A 27,345-nucleotide genomic window follows, 5' to 3' on the forward strand; every position below is an offset into this window, starting at 1 on the left:
GTACAAATATTAAATTTTGGAGGGTTTTGTAAATGGAAAGAGAAGGATCTCATTTACGGTTAAAATCACATGTCGTCTTAACCTCATCAAAAATCCCAATACTGATTCCCTGGTTCTCGAACAGCCAAATAAAATGAATTGCAGGAGGTTTTGGGGTTGTAATATTCCTTAACTAAACCTGTCAACTCTTGAACTGTTTTAGTATCAGGTTCCTCAGGGAACATTAGGCTCCTAGAAATTGAAAATGCTGTGCCAGTCTGTAAGCAGTCAGAAGGATTTCTCATTGCTTTTCATTTGCCCCAATGTCATTTACTTGGGAAAAAATTGCATTCTTTCCACATACTCAGCCCAGTCTTCGATGGCAGGATTGAACGAGTCAAGCTTCCCAAATCACCGCATGATGCCAACTTAAAGATGACTGTTGAAAGCAAATTTTCTTCAGGAGCGTACTGTTTTCTCTCATCACCACTGAAGTATCTGCAGGTACCCCATCACCAAGTCACCCTTTATTTACAAGTGCACAGTCCAGTGGGCTCTGACGAGCCTGTCAGAGCTAGTTCTGAAAATGAGGCGACTCTCTGAATCTGTTTATATCTGTCAGCCAGGCCTCCCTGAGGGGCCCAGGTAAACCACTCCAATCAAGGATCTCATAGTGACTCATTGCTGCACTCTGTTAATTGAGGATGAGAGTGGTATTACAGTGAGAGATGACCTCATTCACAAGGTTAAGATGATGAATCCTTTTGAATAGTTATGAGGAATAGCAAAAGTAAAAAATGACATGTGAAAGTCATTCCCCAGCCTACTAATGGGAAGAAATAATGGAGGCTTACAAGAAAGTTACCACGAGTGATTTTAAGCACCCAGATTTAATGAATGGTCATGTCAGGTAGTCTGAAAGTTGAGTTTATTCAGGACAATTTCTGACAGCTTTGTTTTCTTCTACTTTCCAGGGATAGTTTACTGTATACCTGGTAACGTGTAATGAGGTTAATTAATTACCTTTATACAACAAATGAATTTCTAAGCAATAGTGATCACAGCGTGATAAAATGTCTCATTCTGTTTAAGGGTACAAAGACTATCTTAAATCTAAAAGGTAGGCTAAAATGAATTTATAAATTACTTTCAAAGTTGAGGACCTGTAGCAGACATGTAAGAATGTTTTATATTACTTGCAGATTCAAAAAGGAAGAAAAAAAGTTGTAAAAGAAAATCTGAGAAGGATTTGTCATTTGAGGCTGACAAAGCAAGTTAAGGGTTATCAATTTGAAAGTGAAAGCATACTGCATTGTGAAGATTAGAAGGTTGGACAGATTATCAAAACCAATAAAGAATGCCAAAAGATAACGAGGGATAAATTACGGTGGAAGATAGTTAAATAAAAGGGTCAAAACAGTTTTGGGGAAGGCGATGACTTTCATTGCTGGACTTTTAATCCAGAGACCCTGGTAATGTTCTGGGAACCTAGGTTCAAATCCCACCATGGCAAATGGTGGAATTTGAATTCAATTGAAACAAAAAAGTCTGGAATTAAGAGGCGAATAATGGCCACAAATCCATTGTTGGAAAAACCCATCTGGTTCACTAATGTTCTTTATGGAAAGAAACTGCCATCCTTAACTAGTCGTGTCTACATACGAATTCAGATCCACAGCAATGTGGTTGATTCTTAACTGCCCTCTTAATTGAGCAATTGGGGATAGGAAATAGATGCTGGAGTAGCCAATGATGTCCTTATCCCATAAATAACTTTTTTTAAAGTAAGCGTTTCTACGTGTATTTATAAAGCAAATGAAGTAAGTGTTGGTCCAGTTAAAAGGTAAGCCTGAGAATTTAGTGGGAAACACAGAAATGCAGAAAGCATTGAACTAGTATCTGTCTTCACTGGAAAAGGCCTAAACTAAACCCCAACAGTATTTCAAAATCCTGAAGTAAAAGGAAGGCTACACCTAAAATGATTGCAATTGCTACGAAAAAGGATCCGTAAAAGAACCCTAATCAGTTGACCACTATTCTCCTATTAAAAGTAGTAGCTGCAGCAATAGCCATGCATTGTTTCTAATTTTCTGAATTTTTCTGTTATAGGAATGTACTGATAGGTTGTGATATGGCCACTGTGACTGCTGTATTTGAGAAATGAGAGAAACATAATACAGGAAGCTGTAGGCCAGCTAGATTAATGTTTTTCAGAAGGAAGTTGTCCAATTCATTAGTAGCTGGCAACTGCAAGACATTTAGAAAACCATAATACAATTAGAAAGAGTCAATGTGGTTTTGGGAATTTTTTAAATATGGAATCCCTACAGTGTGGAAATAGGCCCTTTGGCCCAACAGGGCCACACCGACCCTCTGAAGAGTAACCCACCCAGATGCATTCCTCTACCCCATTATGCTATATTTACCCCTGCCTAATGCACCCAACCTACACATCCCTGAACACTATGGGCAATTTAGCATGTCCAATTCACCTAACCTGGACATCTTTGGACTGTGGGAGGAAACTGGAGCACCCGGAGGAAACCCACGCAGACACTGAGAGAATGTGCAAACTCCACATAGACAGTCGCCTGAGGTTGGGATTGAACCCAGGTCCCTGGCATTGTGAGGCAGCAGTCCTAACCTCTGAGCCACCATGCACCCCATGTGAAAATAGTGTTTAACAAATTTATTGCAGTTCTTTTGAGGCAGCCAGAAGCTAAGTGGACATTATCACTAATGGGAACCTATCACTGTGGTTTACATGAATTTCCAAAAGGCATTCCAAAAGTGACTGCATTAAGTGTTACTTCACAAAATAAGAGTTTGTGGCATCTGGCGCAACATACTTGGCTGGACAGAGTATTTGGTTGACTAACAGGAAGCAGAGAGTAGGGTTAATCATTGTGTTCGTAATGCTGTGATCTTAACTGTTAAACTTTTGATTTCACAGAGGGGGCTGTATGTATTTCAGCTTTGTTATATGAGGACCAGTTAAGCACTCTGGTTATGTACTCTATGGAATTTAGAAGGCTGTCGGGAGGAGGCTACAATCTATTCAAACTTAGAATACGGATCATGGATGTGGACAAGATCTTTTCCACTACACGGAGAGATATGGACCTGTGGGCACCACCTCAGAGTGAAGGGATGACCCTTTAGAACTGAGATGAGGCAAAATTTCTTCATCCAGGGAGTGGTGACACTGTGAAACTCATTGCTACAGAAGACTGTGGAGGACAATTTATTGAGTGGACTTAAGGCAGATAGGTTCTAGATGAGTAAAAGGATCAAAGATTATGGGGAGAGAAATGTATCAGCCAGGATTGAATGGCACAGTGGTCTAGATGGGCCAATTACTTTAATTCTGTTCCTGTATCTTATGGTCTTGTGTTAACTAAATTTGTACATGACACACAGATAGTGAAGTAAGTCATCATGAGGGCCTACAAAGGCATTTTGCTAGATTAAGTGTTACGACATAAAGACAGACAGCCGAATCAAATCGGCCTCCCTGCATCTGCGTTCGCAACACAGTAGAATTAAAATTTTTGTCCTCAAAACTCACTCCAGTGTTTCCTAATGGTACCTTCTGAATAACCAATCCCAAACTTTGTCAATCAATTTCATTTGGGTTTGTATTTTAAAACAAAAAAATTAGAAATTACCTTACTAAAGAGTAACTTTAGTGGAACAAAATTAAACAACAATGTCATGGTAATTAATGTCTGTTTTAAACCTAATAACCTTTATCAGCCCTGCTCTCTCAAAAGACAGACAGACAAACACAGTTGAGGGATAAATTACAAAAAATGAAAATAACAAAATTAGCTAGATTACTTGAGCAGTTTTCATAATGCAATGTTCCATGAGCGCATATTAATATTTCTTGATTTTCCAAAGATGTCCATCAGTGCCACCTTCTCATTTCACAAGAGGTAGGGAGGCTGATTTGATTTGGGCTGTTTGTCTTTATGTCGTAACACTTAATCGTTCAAAATGCCTTTGTAGGCCCTCATGACTACTTGCTTCACTATCTTTGTGTAGAAATTGCAGTATAGTACTTAGTTTCTATTTTCTGAACCTCCAATAGATGATTGGGAGGTTAGACGTGCTGTAGAATTAATAACCAAACTCCTCCTCCTCCTCAAACACCATTCCAAAGCCAATTCAAATTCTATGCCCTCCCTGTAGGACTAGTTGCCTCCCAATAAGGCCCTGTTAACCTGTCATTTCTTTGTGCTGATGGGTTCTCTAGAGTCAATGCATCTGTGGAGCTCTTTGATCAAGAACTAATCTGAAATTAACTTTTGGACCTGACTCTCCAGCAAACAACAGTTTGTCTTTATGAAACAACCCATTCACCCCAGGAAACAGTCAATGGAACACTTCAAAAGCAATTATATCCTCTCTTTTGAAAGATGACCAATCATGTTTCACAAAGCACCTTATGAAAGAGCAGATATAGTTGCTTTTGAAGTGCTCCATTTCACTGATTCCTTGAGTGAATGGATTGTCTCACAAAGACAGTTTGGGACTTTATCAGAGTTTCAGAAAATGCATGTGAGCTTTGTTGGTAAATGTCAGATCCTAAGAGGAATTGACAGCGTAGTTGGTGAGATGTTTCTTCTGCTGGGAGAGATTAGAATTGAGTGACGTGGTTCAAATGTAAGTTTCCTAACTCATGGACATTAGGAGAAATTATTTTTCTCAGAGCATTATAAATGTCTGAAATTTTGTTCTCCAAACAGCAATACCAGGTGGACAGGGAAGTTGAATTGATGCCTCAATCAGATGACCCATACTTTTATTGAATGGTGGAGCACGCCCAAAGGAGTGAATGGCTTCCTGCTGTGTTGATTTTTGTGTTCCTGTTCTTATAAAGTTGCAAGCTATGGGTAAACAAATAATAAGTTACTTTGATTTGTTTGAATGAGAGCGAAGTTGAATAAATACCAACTGTTTATTTTTAATTATTACATGTCATCCCTAAATAATTCTCATTTCAAATCACAGCCATATTTTTTGGGGGGGACCAAGGGATTTAGAAATAATCAGTAAAAGTTTGTTGGAAATGCCATTAAGGTATTAGAGATCAAACATAATTTGATTGATTTTAATGGAATAGGCTGGAGAAACTGACCTGTTTCTAAATGCATATCATAAACTATTCTCATGTTTATGTTCAGGTGTATTCCTCGTTAATATTTAAGCAGTGTTTTAATTTTATCTAAGAATTGCTATTGAAGGGTGGATCATTTTGGAAACCTACTGACCACTCTTCGTTGTCCTGTGGGCACTAAGAGTCAATCAAGTTGTTTGAATGAATTGAATAATTTACTGATGAAATTATATTACTGAACCAGTTTATTTGTTTTCACTATTCAGTTTTTGTTTTCATCTTTCTTATTATGTGGACTGCAAAGAATTAGATTTTGTAGCTTTGTGGAATTTTAAACATTAAATTTGTGTTATAAGGTTATTGAGTGATGTGTCCTATTAATATAATGGTTTGAAATCAGAGTTTCTACCCTAGAATTCTAGCTTTGCACATAGTCATATTTTTGTTCTTATCAATGTGTAGGCATATCTTTACTCATTCCTTTCCACTTGAGACTGGAATTACATTTTGTGCAGCTGGCGATATGATTCATCAGTATTATTTTACATAAAATGTTTTTTAAAAATGAAATTTTCAATTAAAATATTGAATTTCCTGAATTTTGAGATTTAATGAGTGTGCACATTTTCATTTAGCAGTTCATCTCTTTTAGACTGGATTTGTCTTGTTTACTGGGTGTCCATTGTAACAAAGCAAGTACCAAGTGGCTGAGGCAGACAGCCATTAAATTTGAAGTGTAGTGTGACTTCATGCTAAGCAAAAAGAAGAAAATCTGGTTACACTCCTTGCAGTGATGTATTTGGTGATTATGTCGGATATCTGAGTAAGCAATAATTTCACAAGCTGTAACCTCTGGTCGTGTGTCAGTGTTCTAATAAGAAGTTGGACACTGTCCAGCTCAGAACTTTCCATTTCATATGGTGTAAGCAGCAGTAAGGCTAACAGTAAACATAGGTTAACAGTTACTAAAAATGCTGGCCTGAGTTTGTGTTGATCGCTGAAGAACTGACATGAGAATACAACCTCTCACTGTTATATCAATCAGCTGTTGACTGCTCTTAGCCCTGAACCTGGGTTGGATGCTTGTCTTGACTCATTTGCTACATCCTGGTGTGCGCTGTGGGGGGGAATAAAATCTTCCTGACAAGTGCAGATGGCTGAACAAACTGAACAAACAGTTGTGTTTTTAATAGATATATGTACAGTTTTGTTTTGTTGTCTGGACAAACCATCAGATGTGACTGGATCGCAGTGGTGGTAATTTTACATTTCATGCTCAAAACTTGATGAAAGATAATTTCATCCTTTTGTTTAAGCATATTCTAATGATTACTTGACTCTCTTGGGTTGCAGATCAAAGTTTTCATAACTGAGTAAATTGGCATATTTTGTGCCAGATTGTATAATTTCATCTATTCATCGAACTTCATGGAAAATAGAGGAGAATTTTTGGTTTAAGAAAATTCCTGTAATATGCAGAACTACTAAATGCATAAGGTCTGCTTAAGTGATGGCTGACATGAATTGACTGTCTTTACAATAAGAAAATTTAACAGTGCACTCCTTTAGGAAAGAGCAGTCTAGTAGTATAGATGTTTTGATGTGTAATTCGTATAACCTTCAAAACTACTTGATAGTAAATGCATTTCCTAGGTCTTCAGTACAGATTACATGTTAGCATATAATTTGATGGAGCTCATTGCACTCTACTTGACCAAAGATACAGCACAGTTTAAATAAGAGATATAATTATATTTGTCAATGAATTGTCAAAATTGCAGTTGCCCTTTATATGTTAAAATTTTGTTTTGTGGCACTTAATACCATGATATTTTCTAATTGGAATATTAAAGTTTGTCAACAAATGAGTTTTCTCTCGGCTCACTGTCATTTTCATATTTGTTCATGGGCAGTAGGGATGGCTGATCAGATTGGCTTTTATTATGCATTAAAAAAAATGGTAGTTTGCCTTCTTGAGCTTTAGTTCTCGAGCTATAGGGAGACCTACAATGTGTTTTTTGAAGGAGTTTTAGGATTTTAATCTAGCATCAGTGAACTACAAAAAAAATTTATTCAAAGTCAGAATGGTGGATGACTTGGATGAGGACTAGCAGGTCATGACATTCTCATGTATCTACTGCTCTTGTTCTTCTGTAAGGTAAATGTTGTCGAAGGAGCCTTGCCTTGGTAACTTGTTGCAGTACATCTTTGTAGAGTGTACTCACTTCTGCCATTGTCTTGCTGGTAGCAGTACTAAATGCTGAGTGAGAGGTGTGGTAGGGCGTGAATCAAGTGCTGTTTTAGCAAGGTTGTTTAGTTCCAAAAGATTTTGAACTTGTTGAAAGTATTATTAAAGACTAAGCCATCAAAACAACTGGAGATTCATCTATTGTACACCTTATTTATGTTTAAAGATGGTGAACAGACACTGGGGATAAGAGGTGAGTTAGTTACAAGAAAACGTTTTGTTTGCTGATGGAATGTGAGTGTCATAGGTGAGGCTAATATTTATAATGTCTAATTGCCCTTGAAAAAGTGGTGAGCCACCTTCATAAATCATTGTAGTCCTTGAGCTGTAAGCATGATATTCCGAACTGTCCAGTCTGAGCTTCCAACCTGTTTTTGTATTCACTGTATATGGTTGCTAGAGTTCAGTTGCTGGTCAGCTGTAGTGTCCATGTGGTAATGAGGGATTCAACAATATGCATGCCATAGAACTTCAAGGGGGAATGATTTGATGGTCATGGCTTGGCACTTGTGTGGCAAGAATGTTACTTGCCAATTATTACCTCAGTGTGGATGTTGACCAGGTCTTTCTGCAGCTGAAACATCCTTAAGCAAACCACTTTAGAGCAGCCCCACCTACACGCCAGGCAATTAATTGAATCAGCACTAATCCATATTGAGCATCACTTCAAGGAAGCACCTATAGTGGCCAAAGCACCATACTTAGGCTGAGTGAGGGACTTCATTTCTGAATGTCTCAGTGATGGAGCTGACTGAGTTCAAAAAGACATGATTGCTAAACTGGGTCTGCAACAGCTGGCACCCAAACCAGCAAGAGGCAGAGAAAAATTGATCTAGTTCTCACCAATCTAACTCTTGCAGATACATCTGCCCAGAACAGTATTGATTATAATTATTGTGGAGACCAAGTCGAGTCTTCACAGTGAGGATACCTTCAATCATATGGTATGACCACTGTGCTAAATGGTATGGACTTAGGGCAGTTGTAGCAACTGAAAATTGAGCATCCATGAGGTATTATGGGTCATTAGAAACAGTGAAATTGTATTTATCCATAATCTATACTCTCATTGTCTGACATATCTCCCACGCTACCATTGCCATCAAGCTGAATCACTGACTCCCTTCCTTATCAACACCCGAATGATTACTCTTGATCAATAACTGCACTGGACTAGTCATATACATTCTGTGGCTACAAGAATGAGTTAGGGCATAAGAATTGTGTACCGGTAACTCATCTCCTGAGACCCAAATGGTTGTGTACTGTCTACAATGAACCAGCCAGGAGTCTGATGGAATACTAAGCTATTGCCTGGGTGGATGCAGCTCCAATAAAACTTAAACTTGATATCATCCAGCATAAAGCAACATGCTTCATTGGTATCCCATTTTGGCACCTTCAACATGGACAGCCTTCACCACTCTTGCACAGTGGCAGCAGTGTGTACCATCAACAAGATTTCCTGCAATAACTCAACAAGCTCTTTCAACGGCCTCTTTAAAATAAATGATCAAGGAGGACAAAGATAGCAAGTAGATGGAAATACTGTCATCTGCAAGTTTTTCTTCAAGCCACTCACCAGCTTGTCTTAAAAATATATAGCAGTTCCTTTAGTGTCATGGTGTCAAATTCCTGGAATTTTCATTCCCAACAATGTTGCTGCATTCCAAGAACTGCAGTGGTTCAAACAGCACACTGCCACCTTGTCAAAGATGATTAGGGATGAGCCATGAGTGCTGACCTAATCAGCAATTCCCTGCATCCTTTGAATGAATTAAAAAGAAAATACTCGCACTGCATAGGGGCTGAAACTAAAACTTCAGCTAATGCTTCATAGCACTCATGATTGAACCATCAAGGAAACTTGCTGATTGAACTCTCACACATGAATTAATTCAAGAAAAGCATGTTGCTAATCCCAAATTAAGGGACCTTTTGATCGATAATGTTGTTTGTGCAGAAGATCAAGTACATGGCTTGAATCAAGGACTGGATACTGAGAGTGCTAGGAGAGAAGGGGGTGATTACAATATGTGCATGATCCCACTTTGAGAACAGAGTATGGGTAATATTATAAATGAATGAAATGATCTTATAGATTTCGATGTTAAAGCATTTCTATAATGTATATGTATTATAGTTGTTTGGTAATTATGCTATCTTGCCTTTGTAAAGAATAAAATCCCCACAAATACAGAAGATAATGTCACCACAAGATTTCATCATAAAGGAGTTAGTAAAAATTTTACAAGTAGCCCTGAAACTAAAAAAAAAAGCCCTTGAGAATGTCTGAAAGATATTAAAAGAAAATCATCATTTTGACCTCTGTGTTAGGTTCTTTTCCTGTGGTTTCACCCACGGGATGCAATTCGCGCACACCAACTTCTGCAAACAGTTACTTTAAGCTTGTATGAGCTATGTGACCCCCCCGCCAAAAAAAAAGCAAGCGTGCAAGGTAGAGTCTAAGTGAGGCACTGAACAAAGAAAACTCATGCCCTTTGTACAGATACTCGAGCCACTCCCCATAGTCACATGCCACTCATGACAACCCCCCAGTCACTCAGTCACATGTTACCCCAGGTACAATGGCAGGATGAGATCTTCCTTGGAGATGAGGCAAATGCTGATGCCCTAATCCTGGGGAATCATCCTGCAGACTATTTTCCCCCCTCCCCCCGACAATGCAGGTGCAACATACCTCACTTCAGGGGACGGCTAGAAAGCGTTTCTCAATGGAAGAGATTGAATCATACTTTAAGTTGATAATGGCAGGAGAGTAGTAGCAAACAACTGTCTAAGTGAAGTGTGAATTACAATGGATAGTCATCCACATTCCTGCATGCTATCTGAGAGACAGAATGTCACCCCCACTCAGTTCCAGAATGTTCAGCTTTGCAGTCTAACTCTTTAATATTACATTAATGTCCAGAGAGATATTCCTATTTAATCTTTAACATTACACCTGGACAGCTATTTGTTAATACTTGGCAGTTAGCCCCTTGAAGATGCTGGTTGTATCTGTAAAGTTGACACAAGTTGTTGATTTTGCAGGAAGGACTTGATTTAAACAAAGCAGGTTGCATAGGATTATTCTAATCTGTTCATTATAAACTATCTGTAGGATGCTCTGATTTGCAATGTTTGTTCTCTCCTTCAGCGTTACTTGTATTTGGTTAAAAAACTTGAAACTATTTGTCAGTGGTTTATATGACTTTGAATTGTATCTGATTACAAATGTGGTTGAGAGTCTTTGACTTCTAGAAATTAAATTTATTTAGATATCTTGAACTTTCACCATAAACACTTGTAAGGTAAGTTTTAAAACTGAGAATTGTAAATGTGGAAAATAAGGAACAAAAACCAAAATTGCTAGAAAAGCTCAACAGGTCTGGCAGCTTCTGTGGAGAGAACTTTGATTTCTCTTGACAGATGGTGCCAGACCTGCTGAACTTTTGCAGCAATTTTTGTTTTTGTTTTTCATGTAAAATAAGTTTCCAGTTTGTCAGCCTTTATCACTTTGCTTCATAACAATTTTGTCTAATTCTGTTTTCATTCACTGCATTGCTGAAGGTAATTGCAATTTTCCCCTCACCTTTTGCCCATGTTTTATATTGTGCATTCCAATTTTAAAGATCAATTTTTACCTTTAATTTGGAGTATTTTGTATGTTTTTATTGATTTCTTACATTACTTTTGTAAGTAGGCATGGACAGTATTCAGTTTGAGAATTGATTCTCTTAGTACTGCATGGACTAAATGTTGATAAGCTCTTTTAGAAAGAAGATAATTGTGCGCAGCATGTGAAATTCTGTCTTGCAATAGCTAACTAATGGGGTCTGTAAAGTTTAATAAGATTATTATCATTTGATAGTGGATAAGAATGTAATAATTATAGTTTTTGTCCTGGTATATTTCTATGTGCATAGAAGTTGGTTTTATGCGGCTGTGAGGTCATTTTCTTTGTAATCTTAAAGCAGGAAATTGTACAGTTTTTCTAATAAATTACAACTCTATTATTGTACCGTTTGATTAATATATGGAATTACTTTGTGATCTACAGAAGAATTACTATTAAAATCTACATTATTGCATATCAAAAAAGTAACTCTTTTATCATCCAGTCCTTGGAAATGTATCTTTGTGACAGTAAATTTAATTTAGATAAATGTGGGGTGCTGCATTTTGCAAAAGCAAATCTTAGCAGGACTTATACACTTAATGGTAAGGTCCTAAGAGTGTTGCTGAACAAAGAGACCTTGGAGTGTAGGTTTATAGCTCCTTGAAAGTGGAGTCACAGGTAGCTAGGATAGTGAAGAATATATTTGGTATGCTTTCCTTTATTGGTCAGAGTATTGAGTGCAGGAGTTAGGAGGTCATGTTGCGGCTGTACAGGGCATCAGTGAGGCTAGTTTTGAAATATTGTGTGCAGTTCTGGTCTCCTTCCTATCGTAATGATGTTGTGAAACTTGGAAGGGTTCAGAAAAGATTTACAAGGATGTTGCCAGGGTTGGAGGATCTGAGCTATAGGGAGAAACTGAACAGGCTGGGGTGGTTTTCCCTGGAGCATTGGAGGCTGAGGGGTGATCTTGTATAGGTTTACAAAAATCATGAGTAGCATGGATAGGATAAATAGACAAAGTTAGTCTGACATCAGTGGGAAAGATGCTGGAGTCTATTATAAAGGATGAAATTACGACACATCTGGATAGTAGTAACAGGATAGGTCAGAGTCAGCATGGATTTATGAAGGGGAAATCATGTTTGACTAATCTTCTGGAATTTTTTGAGGATGTAACTCTGAAGATGGATGAGGGAGATCCAGTAGATGTAATGTACCTGGACTTTCAGAAAGTTTTTGATAAAGTCCCACATTTGAGATTAGTGAGCAAAATTTAGGGTGCATGGTATTGGGGGCAAAGTACTAACTTGGATTGAAAGTTGGTTGGCTGATAGGAAACAAAGTAGTGATAAACGGCTCCATTTCGGAATGGCAGGCAGTGACCAGTGGGGTACCGCAGGGATCAGTGCTGGGACCGTAGCTTTTTACAATATATGTTAATGATGTAGAAGATGGTATTAGTAATAACATTAGCAAATTGCTGATGATACTAAGCTGGGTGGCAGGGTGAAATGTGAGGAGGGTGTTAGGAGATTACAGGGTGACTTGGACAGGTTAGGTGAGTTAAAAGGTAAAAACAATGACTGCAGATGCTGGAAACCAGATTCTGGATCAGTGGTGCTGGAAGAGCACAGCAAGTGAGTGGTCAGATGCATGGCAGATGCAGTTTAATGTGGATAAATGTATGGTTATCCACTTTGGTGGCAATAACAGGAAGGCAGATTACTACCTAAATGGAATCAATTTAGGTAAAGGGGCAGTACAGAGATCTGGGTGTTCTCATACACTGGTCAATGAAGGTAAGCATGCAGGTACAGCAGGTAGTGCTGGCCTTCATAACAAGAGGGATTGAGTATAGAAGCAAAGAGGTTCTTCTGCAGCTGTACAGGGCCCTGGTGAGACCACACTGGAGTACTATGTGCAGTTCTGGTCTCCAGATTTGAGGAAAGACATTCTGGCTAGTGAGCGAGTGCAGTGTAGGTTCACGAGGTCAATTCCTGGAATGGCGGGATTACCTTACACTGAAAGACTGGAGCGACTGGACTTGTATACCCTTGAGTTTAGAAGACTGAGAGGGGATCTGATTGAGACCTATAAGATTATTAAAGGTTTGGACACTCTGGAGGCAGGAAACATGTTTCCGCTGATGGGTGAGTGCCGAACCAGAGGACACAGCTTAAAAATATGGGGTAAACCATTTAGGACAGATGAGGAGAAACTTCTTCACCCAGAGAATGGTGGCTGTGTGGAATGCTCTGCCCCAGAGGGCAGTGGAGGCCCAGTCTCTGGATTCATTTAAGAAAGAGTTGGGTAGAGCTCTCAAGGATAGTGGAATCAAGGGTTATGGAGATAAGGCAGGAACAGGATACTGATTAAGGATGATCAGCCATGATCATATTGAATGGTGGTGCAGACTCGAAGGACAGAATGGCCTACTCCTGCATCTGTTGTCTATTGTCTTTTCCCTGGGGTGAGGGAGGCAAGAACTAGAGGGCATAAGTTTAGGGTGAGAGGGGAAAGATATAAAAGGGACCTAAGGGGCAACCTTTTCATGCACAGGGTGGTGTGTGTATGGAATGAGCTGCCAGACGAAGTGATAGAGGTTGGTACAATTGCAACATTTTTAAAGGCATCTGGATGGGCATATGAAAGGGAGGGATATGGGCAAAGTGCTGGCAAATGGAACTAGATTAGGTTGGGATATCTGGTCAGCAGGGATGAGTTGGACCGATGAGTCTGTTTCCGTGCTGTACATTTCTGACTTCGAAGTACTCCCTCGTTTTTATAAAGGCCTTGAACTTCAAATTCTGTACGTTTTCTTGCACATTATAATTTGTGTGAAAAGACTTCTTTCAAACCAATGTAATTAAATTGTTGCTGCAAGGCGTTGTTTTATTTCAAGGACAAGTTGGAAAAACAGTAACTGGACTTTCTCAATGTTTGTAATGTTGTTGTATGGTTATCTCATGTTCTGTGTGCAGAGCATATCCCTATGTTCACCATGAGGCCTTTGAAGTCCTTAAGATGTCTGCCAACAGTAACATGGTCGAAGTTCCACGATTACGATACTGGGAAGGACATTGATTCAAAAATTTCCTTTTATGCAGAAAAAAGAGAATATAATATTAACATTTTAAATTACCCAAGTTAGAAACATATAAACAACTCGTTTCATGTATTAGCATTAGCAAATGTTTTGTCATTCCAGCTCGTCCTAATTTTCACTTATTTGACATGTGGCACATAATTATGAGTATTTGTGTTATGAGGAGACACCTGTTTGTCAATGTTTCTTCAGTGTTCTGTGATTCACTTTCAAAATCTTAGCCTACTTTGTTGATTTATGCTTTTGTAGCAGACAGTTTTCTCCTTCAGTTGTATTAGCTGTGTTTCACAAAGCAATCATTTTGTGACTCGAGTATCAAAATTCTCCTATATTCCTTCATCCAAACTATTTGCCTTGTGCTGTCCATTTGTTTTATTCATCAATTTAGCCTGCAAAATACTCTTCTGGAGTGTCAATGGTTATTATTGAGTTTTTGACCAGCTTGTGCTGTATTTCATGTCTTTATTTTTGTCTCCTTTCTAGAATTCTAAATTTGCAGTTTTGCTCTAGTATTTGGTCTCAGATTAATTTGCCCTCTTTGGTGCATTTCATCATGGAGTTTCAACCTTAGCTTCAAAGGTTTCATTTTTGGATTGTCATCTGGGGTAACTTGACACAGATACGTTAAAGTTTTACTGTTGCAATAAGTACCACTGTCTGTCTATCACTTCATATTCGTTAGATGCTTTCATTCTGCTGGCTTCATCAGAATAGTCACAAACCATTTTAGTCCTTTTAGATTTGAAGTCGCAAACCAGTTATCTGGTTCAGATTGAATTATTCGAATCTTTGAAGCCATCTCATACAATCGTCTTTTTGTCTGCATAGATTTGTTTGCTTCATGGCTGAACACTTGTGTGGAAAATGGTTCAGCTGTTTGCAGTTATACCACTGATTTTCCCATGCATTTCTTAGCTTTATGTTCTGAACTTGTGACACTTGCAACTTGTCCTTCAATTTTGACTTTTCTTATGACACTTCCGTGAATACTTGTTTTGTTTTGCACTTTGTTACGTTTGAAAGGTATAAGATGCTATTGATCACAGTGGATAAGTTTGAACTGCTTCTCCATATTGTGGAAGAACTCAGTTGATCATCCATGTGTGTGCTGTAGCTGTTGAATTTTCAGCTCAGAGCTTCTGCACATATTTATAACTTCCTTGGCTGTCTGATTCCCCTTTCTTAGTAGTTGCGTGATCATGATATGATCTCGTGCCTAAAATTATTGATCCTAAATTAGCTCATCTTTAATTTGTACAAATTTCCAGCTTTCTCTGAGCTGAATTAATATTACATATTGATCAATGGATATTCTCCCCCCACCCCACCCCGGATCCATATTTGAAATACATTCTGTTCATAAGTAATATTCACTTGGGGTTCAAAGCTTGCTTTCAAGCTTTTAAAATTTTTTTTTTTTGCTCTTCAGAGACATTTGGAGTGGGATATATTTTGAAATCAAGCTGCCTGAGCAGTGATAGAAGTGCAATGACTTATTGCACTTCAGGTTTGTTCACTAAATCTGTTGCTGTTACATAATTCTGTCAGTATGTACAGAATAAATTCCAGTTTTGCCTCCTATCCCCGACATTGCACAGAAGCTCTGGCCCTTTTCTCCTATTGTTAAATTATGCTTTATTATACCTGTGTAAATTATGTTTTGCATAAGTTTGGTTAGATATTTTAGTGTGTGCAAAGCTAATTTTTGCATGCAATATTTTCTGTCATCAACTAAATTAGAGTCAATAATCTCAATCCTAGCTTCATTCCAGTTCATAATCACATGCAATTGTGGTAGATTGCCTTGTCAATTGAGCAATGTGCAAATTTCCGATTTCACTGAATGGAAACTTGTCGGCCTCAATAAGGAAAAATTATGGTTGAAAAGTCAAAACTGGAATGGTTGCATATACATTCATTCCTGTTTACATCATTATTGAATTATCACTTAACTACTATTGTAGTATAGAAACTATGAAATACATATCTAATTCTTCCTCCGATGGCAATCTTGTTAAAATATTGTGATGCAAAAGGATATTTTTGTTTCTCCTGTCCCCAAGTATACTTTGACCCTTTGCAGAATTTTTAAAGTCCATGTGTCTCTTCCAAAGGCAGAATATAATGAGAGATTGGAGGTGTACACAATACAATTCAATTCAACACAGCGTAGGAACAGGCCCTTTGCCCACTAAGCCTGCACTGATTGCTAATCCTTATTTAAACCGGGTATTTATTGCCCATGAGTGATTTTTATCCCTTTTGTTTGCCTCCTGTTCACGTGTCTATCAAGATATACCTTAAATGTTGCGAACGTGCCTGCTTCCAAAGTATCCATTGGCAGTGTCTTTCAGGCACCAACCACCCTCTGTGTGAAAAACTTTCCCCCACATTTCTTCCTTAATCCTTTCCCTCTCACCTTGAATCTCTATTCTCTTGTAGTTAACTTTTCCACCCTGGGATCCCGACCTTATCCATGCCTATCATAACTTTGTAGACCTCTAGCACAGTGCCCTTCAGCCTCCATCTTTCCAGTAAAACCAATCCACATTTATTGAACCTCCCCTTGTAACTAAAACCTTCCAGAACAGAGCAACACCCTGGTAAATCTTCTCTGCACCCTCTCCAAAGCATCCACATCTTTCTGGTAGTGTGGCAATCAGAACTGCATGCAGTCGTCAGAATATTACCTCAAGTTTTATACAGCTGTAACATAACTTGCCAACTTCTTTATTTGATGCCGTGGCTGATGATGGCAAGTATGTTGTGTGCCTCCTTGATAACCTTTATCTACCTGAGTTGCCACTTTCTGGGATCTGTGGACCTGTATACACAGATCCCTCTGCATGTCACTGCTCCTAAGGGTTTACTGTATAATTCACACTTGAATCTGATCCTTAAAAGTGCATCATTTCTCATTTGTCCAGATTAAACTCTATCTGGCATTTCTCTGCCCAAATCTGCAATCTATATCTCACTCTATCCTTTGGCAATCTGTTTCACTATCTGCAACTCCGTAAACTTACTAATCAGACCACCTACATTTTACTCCAGGTCACTTATGTTTGACAAACATCAAAGGTCCCATTACTGAACGTTGCAGAATACCAACTCTTTTGCTTCCTCCTCTGTCTTCTCGAAAATATCGATATCCTGAAACATTAAACGGTCTATCCTGTCCCTCTTTTAGTCTTGTCTCTCTAATAACTGCAACATCATAATTGCATGCATTACTCCAGGCTCTAAATTCATCTGTCTTTCTTGTTATATTGCTTGTGTTGAAGGAAATATTTTCCAGCCTCCAGTTCTGCTGAGCTCAGCACAGTCTGATGGACTTCTCTTCCTTTTCGTTATATTTGCCTTAGACTTTAGCTCTTCCTGAGTTGTTGTTTCTATTGACCTGCTGCTCTGGTTTCCACCCCCCTGCCACATAAATGGCAAATGTGTAAATGAAATAACACTCAGTATTTGCTGCTGTTATAACTGTGAAATTAACTGTAGCTTCTGACATCCAAATTGGTGTTGTAGAACGCAGATGTCCCGAGTTGCTGTCAATTCCTTGATCGCTTGTGTTTGGTGTATTGTTGAAATTAATACAGATGGAAATCTCCTGGAATAACTTAAATGAATGTCAACTAAATCATGCTGTTAAAAACCCCTTTAAAATAATTCAGCTTTGTTGAATAAACAATTTACATTTGCATTCAAAACTGGTCAATAAATTTTGTAAAAAAGCGAGTTTATATTTGCAGAATACTGTGTTTGTCTATTATTATAATTCCACAAGTGTTTTAATGTTTTCAGAATTTGTTTAATATTTCTGCTTTTGCCCTTAATTTAGTACTGTTTATTTTCCATCTTTATTTTGCTGTTGTAAAGTTGTGAAATGAAACCTAATGAAATGATTTTTCCCTCTTGATTTGTTGTCTGTGACAATTCTTCAGTGTGACTGTTGAACCTGTTTGATGGCATCTCTGTTGCTGGATCCCAGAGATCTCTTGAGTCAACATTGGAATCAAAATGATGGGAAAGAGAAATCGATATAACAGAGATTGCTGAATCTTTGTGGTAACTTTGTTCCTTGACACAGTTCAGTGCTTTTGCTTCATTGCTTACCATGATATTCAAGCGTGGATTTTTCTCACCGTTGAAGAATAAAGTAGAGAAATAATAGACTACTACATCATATCTCAGGACAACGACCAAAGGGGAATACTTGATATTAGGCCTTTTGCTTATTATGACACTTGTAGGACTGACATTGTCCATGAACACTGCTTTAATTGAAAGATGTAAGTCACATGACACCATGTTCATTTGAAATCACAAGCGCTCACAAAGGAACTCAAGCATATGATTTCAAATAAACTTCGACTACAACCTGATGTCATGTGACTTTTGACTTTGTCTACCCTAGCCAACACCGGCATCTCCACATGATTAATCTAAAGAGAGGAATGAAAATTAATTTGATCATGTTAAAGATGCTGACATATATGTTTTTATAGCTCTGACATCCTCTAATTTATAATTCTGCACCTTGCATCATACTTCTAATTGAAAATTGTTTGTGTACTTAAAAGTGAGCAGATAATTTAACCTTGAATGCAGATTAGTGCCAATAAATTTGCTAGTCATATATAACAGAGAAAAACAGATATGGCAGAAATGATTGTAAAAAGGGACCCTATTTGTTGTTACAATCATTGTATGGAAAACCTTATCATTTTAAAAGAAATGAATTTCCCAATGATTAGCAAAAAGACTTCACAGAATCCCTACAATGTTGAAACAGGCCATTCGGTCCACAGAATCCGCACCAGCCCTCCAAAGAGAATCCCACCAAGACCCAACTCTCACCCCCTTTCCTGTCCCTGTAACCCATATTTACCATAGCTAACCCAGCTGGCCTGCACACTATGGGGCAATTTCGCATGGCTAATCCACCTAACCTGCACATCTTCAAACTGTGGGAGGAAAACAGATCACTGGAATAAACCCGTGCAGACAGGAAGAATGGGCAAGCTCCACCCAGGGCTGGAATCGAACCTGGATCCCTGGCGTTGTGAGGCAGAAATGCTAACCACTAAGCCATTTTGCACAAGATTTCATATTTTAGACTTGTGACAACCAGATGAATATGGGTCCTAGGGGTTTTTTTTTTTAAGACTCCATTTCAGTAAGTCACAAGTTTTGATCTTATAAAACACTTGGATGAAATCCTCTAGTTATATTCAGTTTTGTTGTCCTGAGCAATCTAGCCATTTGTGAATGGCAAAATTTATGGATCAAGTAGTTCCACAAAGTTTGAGATGGCAACATTTCAATTCTGCCCATGGGTAGTGGTAGAGATTATTATAGGGGTTTGCATAGGTCTGGACACTTTGTAGTCACTGAAAAGCATTTCTAGGGTCACAGTTGAAGAAAGGGACTGCAATCTGCATTATCAGGAGTGCTGATTTTTAGCTGTCTTCTGCTGTTCTGCTTGTAGGTTTTCAGTCTCCCACTCAGAATTGTACTGACCATTTTGTGGCACCTGGCTTCTATTGAGCCACTACAAGTTCCATAACTTTTTGCTGCAGTACCTAAATGTCAAATAACTTCAATATATCTGGTCAACAGTACACAGATATCAAACTTTTCTGAGTTTTTACTGTGACCTCAGAAACAACCAATGCAGTTTAACTGCCTTCCCTTTGTTCAAAGGGTGAGAGCTTAAACTTTTTCAGCTTGTAATTACGTGATAATTTGGAACCAAGCTCTCATAATTAGAAAAATACACAAGCTACATTACAGCCCTGAACTTTGTAACAGATTTCTGATAAAATTCCCTCTTGCTAGTACATTGCAAAATTTTTGAGTTATCTCTTAGGCATAGTAAAATCTATAACAGTCCTTACTGTCATTTCTATAGGTACTAATTACCTTTGCCCCACAGATTGTGGTCCAAATAAGTTATGTTTGCTTTGGCAAATTCTTTGTCAGCAAAACTTGTAATGAAATTAGCTCTTTGCAACCAGTCAGTCAAATACTTCAATTAAGTGGTGTAAATGTGCTTCCCAGGTTTAGCTGAACACAACTAAGTTTTTGATATAAACTGTGAATTTACATAGTCCCCTAGAGAGTATAGTGAAGCCACCATAGTCCCAGAGGATCGTAGGACTGCACTCTCATTAGAGAGAGACAATTGGTTGTTCAATGCAAGGGTCACCACACCCCAGGTGAGGGGAGAGATTGGAATAGAATAACCTTTACTGCCACAGATATTCAATGAATATAGTGATAAGTGTCAACGTTGCCAATTACAGCACCACTTAGGTGCAAAAGTCCTTGCCACAGCTTCATTAGTTCCAGGCTCTTAGAGAAATAAAATGTTGAGCATTACAGAAATAAAAGTTCAGTACAACACTGGCACCTAGCTTCCAGTCTACACCGCACTGACGATACGTTACGCTAGGAGGCCAGAAGGTTGCCACGCAAGTGGAGCTGCACCAGGCTGGGAGGTTGCCATGCCACACTGGGAAGATGCTGCTGCTGATTGCCACGCCGCACCAGGAGGCTGCTGTGGATTGCCCTTGCACTAGACCAGGAGGACATTATGCTATGCTGGGAGGCCACAACTGGAGGGCAGGAGTTGTCACTTGCTGGAAACCAGGAATCGTCGCTCTAGGGAGTGAGTTGAAAAGAAAAAAGAAAATGAGAAGGGAAAAGAAGAAATGGCAAAGCGGACGAGTTTTGGCTGGAACATCCTACTCTGCCGCCATCTTGCCAAGAGTAACCTTGTGGTAACCTGAGTCAGTATGAGAATTGAATTCATGATGATGGCATCACTCTGCATAATAATCTGCCAACTGGGCTAACCAGCCTTGTGAATGAAATTGTTGGTTAATTGTTGGAATGTTGTTGATGCATTTTCATTCCAAACAGCATGCCTGTGCATTGAAGAAATCCATCTCATAGTACAAAAGCTGATAGAGCCAGAGAAATATCAGTCAAAGGCTTGCCAGTATCCTTTTTAGCAAGTCATTTTTGGTGACTAATCATGCATGTGAAATTCCTGAAATGTCGTCCTCAAATTTATATGAGCACACTTTTGTTACTATTGACTTTGATAATCAATACAGAAACTTTTTGCTTTTCATTGGATTTCAATTCCTGAATCTGCCTTCCCCCTCTCTGTCTGCCTTAACCACCGCTCTCTAGCTGTCTGGCTTATGGCTGGCTTTCACCTCCCTCTTTCACTGTCTCCGTGTGCCCTCACTGTCTCTTGTATGTGTCAATCTCGCATGCACCCTCTGTCTCTGTCTCATGTATGCCCCCTACACACACCTTCGGGCTATCATTTGTAAGCATCCCCCTCTCTTCCATTCTGCTTCCGTGCAACCCCCTTTGTCACTATGTACACACATCCCCACCCCCAACCCCACAACTGGGTCATCTCCTGCATGACCCCACCTCTCTTGCTGGTTGTCTCACCCATACCTAAGTGAAAGTGAGTACTGCAGATGTTGGAGATCAGAGTCAAGATTACAGTGACACTGGAAAAGCGTGGCAGGTCAGGCAGCATCTGAGGAGCAGGAAAATCGAAATTTCAGGCAAAAGCCCTTCTTCAGGATTTCTGATGAAGGCCTTTTGCCCAAAACGTTGATTTTCCTGCTCGACATCCTGCCTGACCTGTGCTTTTCCAGCACCATTCTAGTCTCATCCATACCTGTCCAGTCTTTCATGCATGCAATTGTATCTACATCCCACATCTCTCACTGGCCATCTCGCCATTTGCTTATCTTTCTTTAAGTCATTCGCCTTGTTCTCCACCTTACCTTCTGAATTCCAATTTAAGTTGGATCTATACTAAAATTGCTTTAAAAATAGAACCATACACAGGAATCTGTTGTCCCTAATTAACTCCGTATTGATCCTCCGACTGTTCTTGTATTTTTTTTAGGAGCATAATCATATTATCTGGTATGACAAGTGTCAACAACTGACACTGAGGAATGTTCCGTTGCTTTAGTCCCACTATTCCGCAGGTCACAACAGAAACAAACAATGCTTTTCCTAGTTGTTGAGATAGTCAATTACATAGCTTATCCATATCAACATTTATATAAAAAATCTGTCACAAGTTTCTTTAATAAATGCTATTATTGATATATCATCAAAACAGATTATTTAAGGAAGCAGCAACAACTGATTGATAGTGCTAACTGGTGCATAGAATAATATGAAAGTACAAATATTTAACCCTTTGAATTAATAAGTCCAAAATGCATCCTGTACTTAACAGATAAAGCATTTTTGATCCTTCTTTGAGAATATATTTTGAGTTTACATTGGGGTGAGTTTTTTATTTATTTCTTGAGTATGAGAGGAGAAGAAAACATTCAGAAATTGAACCAGAGTTGCAGAACAAGGTTTGCCTTCCAACTAGTGTTCCAAGTGGTGAAGGGCAATGGTTCAATTGATTTAGACATATTAATTCTGGTTAAAATATATTGTGCTAAAAGAAGATTTTATTTTGTACAGAACACCCAGTTACTAGAAAGATGAATTGGTCAAAATTCCACTTTGGTCTGAAGAGTGACACAGTCTAGTAAAAGGTCGTGTGGGAGATAGTTGTTTTACACCAAGCATTAGCACATTGAGCCCCTTCCTTTCCTTGCTGTTACTATGTTTGAACTGTGTAAGAAAGATGCCACATTCTACTGTCAATGATATTTATAGGTAACATCAAGCTATAATAAGATAATGGTACAGAACTGAATATCTGGAGAAAAGCACTAGAAGGTGAAATTTAGGATCAGCACAGCAGGTCAGGCAGCATCCAGGGAACAGATTCAGAAAACCAAAGACCCAATTTATGGATGTCAGGTTGAGCTAAGGGGAAAAGATCATAGTGAAAATCTCAAGGTTATGGGTGAAGGCTTGGAAAAAGTGGGTAATTCAAAGTACATCGGAACAGGGACGACAGATGAAATTGAGCAATGGGTTTGCTCAGGTTGCAATAATACAAAGAAATGCAGTGATGTCAGAGAATGTCACTGAAACTAAGAAAAACGATCTATGAGATGCTGCAGACTGTTCTCATTATATCAGCCCAGGCAATAACGAGAGGAACACAACTGCGAACTGAGATGCAGAAGCTAAAGTGGATGTTTCAAGTAATAAGCAAGGACAAAATGAGGAACTAACACATCAGGATGTCAATAAAAAATTGTGGAAGCATCAAAGAATGTAGCCAAGAACAATGTGAAATTAGATTCCATTAGATTCCCTATTGTGTGGAAACAGGCCCTTTGGCCCAACAAGTCCACACCGACCCTCTGAAGAGCAACCCACCCCACTCTGACTACTGCACCTAACACTATGGGCAATTTAGCACGGCCAATTCACCTGGCCTGCCCATCTTTGTGACTGTGGGAGAAAACCGGAGCACCTGGAGGAAACCCACGCAGACACTGGGAGAATGTGCAAACTCCACACAGACAGATGCCGGAAGATGGAATTGAACCTAGGACCCTGGTGCAGTGAGGCAGCAGTGCTACCACTGAGCCATCATGCCGCCCCTTTGCTACATACCGTAGCAGACTTCCAAAGCCTGTGCATTTATGTCTTTCCTCTTCCTAATCCAACACACTGGGAAAACCAGCCCTTTTTAAAAACTCTTTTCTAATTAACCTGCTTAGCTGTTATGACAAACAGCTAGGGTGAGTGGAACTTGGACTCCAGCCTGGTTCAGAGATAGGAACAGTACCACGGCACCACTACAGCTCAACCCAAGCTTTTTGACATATGTAGTCAACCTGTCCAAGGATGTTATGATACCTCTCCATAGCAGGTGGACCTCGAACCTAGGTACTGACTCAGAGGTAGGAACACTACCCCTTCACAAGAGCCGCAACTGAAGTCTTTTTTTCATATGTCCAGAAGTGCTGTTGCACACTACTACTGTTTAGAAGTGGTTTTTGTTTCCGTCATTGGGTCATCCATGGCATTTTTTTCATCAGAAAATCATCCTTTTTTTTTTCAGTTGATGAATTTGTATGCAAAGCCTGTTAGGGCACTGCAGACCAAAGACGAGGGAGAATGGAAGGCAGTCCAAACCAAGTGTTTTTTAACCAAAATGTTCAGAGATGTTCTTGCACACACCTGGTACAGGTAGGACATGACTCTGGTCTCTTGGTTCAGAGGTGGAGACATTATCGCTGTGTCACAAGAGTCCCGACGCTTTTAAACATGCTCTGATAAACATCAGTTGCTGCATATTATCTCTTGAGCATGTCTTAAAAAGGGACCAGACCATGTTGTCAATACAGTATATGGATTTGTTGATGCAAAAAGGGGGAATATATGGTGTTGTGAGTAATGGAGTTGGGCCTACCAGGAAGTAGGTGAAGAAGGCATAAGACCAGATGAAAAGGAAATGCTGGTGAGAGATTAAATAGGTGATAAAAATAAGAAAATAGAGAAAGGTGATCAACCAGCATTAGGCAGCCTTGGGTAAAATGGGGGAAAAAGCTCAAAGAAGCCGATAAGGAGGGAAATTTCCCTTTGGGAATTAATATTTAGGTATTCGTTCTGAAAGAAATTCATTCCTCATGGTGGTTAGAACGTGGAACTCCTACTGTTTAGAAGTGGTTACAGTGAATAGTTTTCATTGTAAAGTATCTAAGCTATCTGAGTATGAGAGGAAAAGGATGAGGAAGAAATGCGGAAAGTGTGGTGTGAGGCATAAAATAATATGGATCATTGAGTTGAAAGGCATGTTTGTACTGTAGTTCCAAAACTCTAATGTTCAAACTGCACTAGTGTACATCGAAGTGTATTATAAACATATCCTTGTAATCCTCTGGTGTGCATATAGATTGAATACTGGAGCTGAATTAACTGACCATGGCTTTGGTTTTAGTAGAATGTAGTTTATCTCATTTGGAAAGAAGATTAGGCTCATGATTGCTATTCGGTGACTTGCTTAAATTGTGTTTGAAAATTCTGGGAAGACAAAATCAGAATTGAATATATTTCAGCCATTTGAGGTTGAGTCTTTTATGAATGATGGCCACATTTCTTCCTTCGACAGTCCCTTGGGAAAACTTAGTTACTTCAACTCCAATTTTGTACATCCTGAGGTGATTAAATAGCCCGTACTGGATTTGCATGCCTTGCTGCATCTGAGGCAGATGTTTGAAAAGGGCAATGAGTGGGATGCTTGGATGTTTGCATGCTGCTCCCACTTTGCACCCTGGCCTCAATTTGGTCCACTTGACTAAGTATAGATTTGGGGTTGACACCTGAGAGAGTATAGGTAAAAACAATGACTGCAGATGCTGGAAACCAGATTCTGGATCAATGGTGCTGGAAGAGCACAGCAGTTCAGGCAGCATCCAAGGAGCTTCAGCAAAATCGACGTTTCGGGCAAAAGCCCTTCATCAGGAATAAAGGCAGAGAGTCTGAAGCGTGGAGAGATAAGCTAGAGGAGGGTGGGGGTGGGGAGAGAGTACCATAGAGTACAATAGGTCAGTGGGGGAGGAGATGAAGATGATAGGTCAGGGAGGAGAGGGTGGAGTGGATAGGTGGAAAAGGAGCTGGGCAGGTCGGACAAGTCCGGACAAGACAAGGGGACAGTGTTGAGCTGGAGGTTTGAAACTAGGATGAGGTGGGGGGAAGGGGAAATGAGGAAGCTGTTGAAGTCCACATTGATGCCCTGGGGTTGAAGTGTTCCGAGGCGGAAGATGAGGCGTTCTTCCTCCATGCGTCTAGTGGTGAGGGAGCGGCGGTGGAGGAGGCCCAGCACCTCCATACCCTCGGCAGAGTTGGAGGGGGAGTTGAAATGTTGGGCCACGGGGCAGTTTAGTTGATTGGTGCGGGTGTCTCGGAGATGTTCCCTAAAGCGCTCTGCTGAGAGGCGCCCAGTCTCCCCGATGTAGAAGAGACCGCAACGGGAGCAACAGTTACAATAAATGATATTAGTGGATGTGCAGGTAAAATTTTGATGGATATGGAAGGCTCCTTTAGGGCCTTGGATAGAGGTGAGGGAGGTGGTGTGGGCACAGGTTTTACAGTTCCTGCGGTGGCAGGGAAAAGTGCCAGGATGGGAGGGTGGGTCGTAGGGGGGGGGGCGTGGATCTGACCAGGTTGTCACGGAGGGAACGGTCTTTGCGGAAGGCGGAAAGGGGTGGGGAGGGAAATATATCCCTGGTGGTGGGGTCTTTTTGGAGGTGGCGGAAATGTTGGCGGATGATTTGGTTTATGCGGAGGTTTGTAGGGTGGAAGGTGAGCACCGGGGCGTTCTGTCCTTGTTACGGTTGGAGGGGTGGGGTCCGAGGGCGGAGGTGCGGGATGTGGACGAGATTCGTTGGAGGGCATCTTTAACCACGTGGGAAGGGAAATTGTGGTCTCTAAAGAAGGAGGCCATCTGGTGTGTTCTGTGGTGGAACTGGTCCTCCTGGGAGCAGATACGGCGGAGGAATTGGGAATACAGGATGGCATTTTTGCAAGAGATAGGGTGGGAAGAGGTGTAATCCAGGTAGCTGTGGGAGTTGGTGGGTTTGTAAAAGTCGGTCGTCACTAATGGAGATGGGGAGGTCCAAGAAGGGGAGGGAGGTGTCAGAGATGGTCCAGGTAAGTTTAAGGTCAGGGTGTAATGTGTTGGTGAAGTTGATGAATTGCTCAACCTCCTCGCGGGAGCACGAGGTGGCACCAATGCAGTCATCAATGTAGCGGAGGAAGAGGTGGGGAGTGGTGCCGGTGTAATTACGGAAGATCAACTGTTCTACGTAGCCATCAAAGAGACAGACATAGCTGGGGCCCATACGTGTGCCCATGGCTACCCCTTTGGGCTGGAGGAAGTGGGAGGATTCAAAGGAGAAATTGTTAAGGGTGAGGACCAGTTCGGCCAAACGAATGTGTGTCGGTGAAAGGGTACTGTTGGGGACGTCTGGAGAGGAAAAAGCGGAGGGCTTGGAGGCCCTGGTCATGGCGGATGGAGGTGTAGAGGGATTGGATATCCATGGTGAAGATGAGGCGTTGGGGGCCGGGGAAACGGAAGTCTTGGAGGAGGTGGAGGGGTGGAGGGCGTGGGTGGTGTCTCGAATTTATGTGGGGAGTTCCTGGACTAGGGGGGATAGGACAGTCGAGGTAGGTATAGATAAGTTCAGTGGGGCAGGAGCATGCTGATCCAATGGGTCGGCCAGGGTGGTCAGGCTTGTGGATCTTGGGAAGGAGGTAGAACCGGGCAGTGCGGGGTTCCCGGACTGAGGTTGGAAGCT

The 27,345-nt window shown here is 40.2% G+C and overlaps 1 protein-coding gene across 4 annotated transcripts in view; it reads left to right on the forward strand.

Moving 5' to 3' along the window:
• Positions 1 to 27,345, forward strand: part of prkcz (protein kinase C, zeta) — a 431,548-nt gene that overhangs the window by 84,271 nt on the left and 319,932 nt on the right. The gene's annotated exons all lie outside the window — the stretch shown is intronic.

Source organism: Chiloscyllium plagiosum, unplaced genomic scaffold (assembly GCF_037043375.1).
Source record: "Chiloscyllium plagiosum isolate Xiang-an unplaced genomic scaffold, Cpla_swu_hap1 HiC_scaffold_37, whole genome shotgun sequence".
Classification (NCBI taxonomy): domain Eukaryota; kingdom Metazoa; phylum Chordata; class Chondrichthyes; order Orectolobiformes; family Hemiscylliidae; genus Chiloscyllium; species Chiloscyllium plagiosum.